The sequence below is a fragment of the Vigna unguiculata genome, chromosome 6, assembly GCF_037176805.1.
Source record: "Vigna unguiculata cultivar grain cowpea cultivar isolate G323 ecotype 2 chromosome 6, ASM3717680v1, whole genome shotgun sequence".
Lineage (NCBI taxonomy): Eukaryota > Viridiplantae > Streptophyta > Magnoliopsida > Fabales > Fabaceae > Vigna > Vigna unguiculata.
In genome coordinates this window covers 529,333-531,832 of record NC_140797.1, presented here as the reverse complement: position 1 = coordinate 531,832, position 2,500 = coordinate 529,333, and positions in this window count along the sequence as shown.

Here is a 2,500-nt window from a genome sequence, read left to right as displayed (position 1 = left end):
GAAAGTTTTGAGTTCGGAGGGTTTTGCACATGGCCAAGTTGGTCGGTGCACCGCGGCATAGCTAGATGGCTTGTGTGGAGTTTTGTGAAAAAATGAAATTCGTGGTTTTTGAGATGTGAGGGTTGGAATGGCCTCCAAATGTCCCCAAATGAATACCATGAAATTCTTGGTGCACGAAAGTTTTGAGTTCGGAGGGTTTTGCACATGGCCAAGTTGGTCGGTGCACCGCGGCATAGCTAGATGGCTTGTGTGGAGTTTTGTGAAAAAATGAAATTCGTGGTTTTTGAGATGTGAGGGTTGGAATGGCCTCCAAATGTCCCCAAATGAATACCATGAAATTCTTGGTGCACGAAAGTTTTGAGTTCGGAGGGTTTTGCACATGGCCAAGTTGGTCGGTGCACCGCGGCATAGCTAGATGGCTTGTGTGGAGTTTTGTGAAAAAATGAAATTCGTGGTTTTTGAGATGTGAGGGTTGGAATGGCCTCCAAATGTCCCCAAATGAATACCATGAAATTCTTGGTGCACGAAAGTTTTGAGTTCGGAGGGTTTTGCACATGGCCAAGGTTGGCGGTGCACCGCGGCATAGCTAAATGGCTTGGTGGGGAGTTTTGTGAAAAAATGAAATTCGTGGTTTTTGAGATGTGAGGGTTGGAATGGCCTCCAAATGCCCCCAAATGAATACCATGAAATTCTTGGTGCACGAAAGTTTTGAGTTCGGAGGGTTTTGCACATGGCCAAGGTTGGCGGTGCACCACGGCATAGCTAGATGGCTTGGTGGGGAGATTTGTGAAAAAATGAAATTCGTGGTTTTTGAGATGTGAGGGTTGGAAAGGCCTCCAAATGCCCCCAAATGAGTACTGTAAAAGTGTTGGTGCACAAAAGTTTTGAATTGGATGCATTTTGCACTTGGCCAAGTTGGTCGGTGCACCGCGACTAGATAGGTTGGTGCCAAAATTTGTCAAATTTAAGACCTTGGCCAAACTGAATGAAATTTTGTGGGGAGGTTCCTGATATTGTTTAGTGGTGGACTGGAAAAAATGAGGTCGAAATTCGAAGTCTACATGTGCTTTTCTATTTTTCCCGATTTTACACATACCCGGTAAGTAAAAAAAATAAAAAAAATAGTTCCCCTTCGAGAAAAATTATGAAATTTGGTGAGCAAGGAGATACCATTATTCTACGAATTACTGCAAAAAATCGCATCAAAATTCGAAGTATAGCCCGAGATATGGACTTATGTCTGCTCAAAAAAAGTGTATCTACTTGTACAATTTTGCCTTTTGCATATTAACCTCTTATAGGGGGGGAGTGCTCCTTGAGCCGGCCAGCTCCACACTGGCAGGTTTTAAAGGGAGCTTGATGAGGCCTCCCCCCTCACGTGGTGCGTGCGTTAGCATGTTTATCATGGCACAACTAGCCTCTTCATAGTTGTTGAGCTTTATTAATACCAACACACGGTCGTCACTGATCGTTGGTTAGCTCGGCAGCTAGTCCCTCGGATATTGTGGAAAGTTATTTTCATGCCTAGCGATGCTTGACCCTGCGTCACTTGATGTTTCCATTTGCTTGCTTGCCCATGGTAGGTGGGGGGTGGACCGTCTTGTGGTGTGGTGTCTTGCGAACGTGAGGGTGTGTGAGTTGTAATCGAGATGCACTTGCTGGCTGGCTCCATGCCTTGCGTATCGAACGGTCAAGCATGCATCTCTTCCATTTTCACCCGTTGCCTTGGGTGATATTGGTTGATCAGTCCCTGTGTTGCCTACCCACTAGACGGTACTTCTGTGGTTGCTTCGAATTCTATCTTTCCATCACGAAGAGGTGTTGGAGGATCCTAATGTCACGCACGTGTTCCATCTAGTGAAACATCTCAGTGATGCACGTGTTGTGGCTAGTTCTTTTGGATGCGGTGCATTATATGAACTCGGGTTTACTTTAGCGACCCAGTCAACATAATTCGGTTGTGTCCCTTGATTGAGACGTTGTCCTTGAACTTGTTGTGAACAATATCGTTCTTCCACAACCCGTCGTCTTGAGTGCGATGGAAGGCAAATAAGATGTGCTTTGGCATGTCATGCACGTACTCGATTGCGGGAAGTGTGAGAAAGTGTTGTTGACAACCCGTGGGAAATGGAATGTGGCAAATCGTGATGAGCTCTTCGTGGATCTGCGAAGAAGACGACCTTTGGGCCTGTTGGAAACGAGGGAGGCGATGTTGAACTGCGAAGAAGATGGACTTTTGGGTTGTTTGAATCAATGGGAGGCCACGCGAGAACTCCGAATACTATGGACTCTTGGGTTGTTGGAAGCAACGGGAGGCCCCGCTAGAACTCCGAATACTACGGACTCTTGGGTTGTTGGAAGCAAGGGGAGGCCCCGCTAGAACTCCGAATACTATGGACTCTTGGGTTGTTGGAAGCAAGGGGAGGTCCCGCTAGAACTCCGAATACTACGGACTCTTGGGTTGTTGGAAGCAAGGGGAGGCCCCGCTAGAACTCCGAAT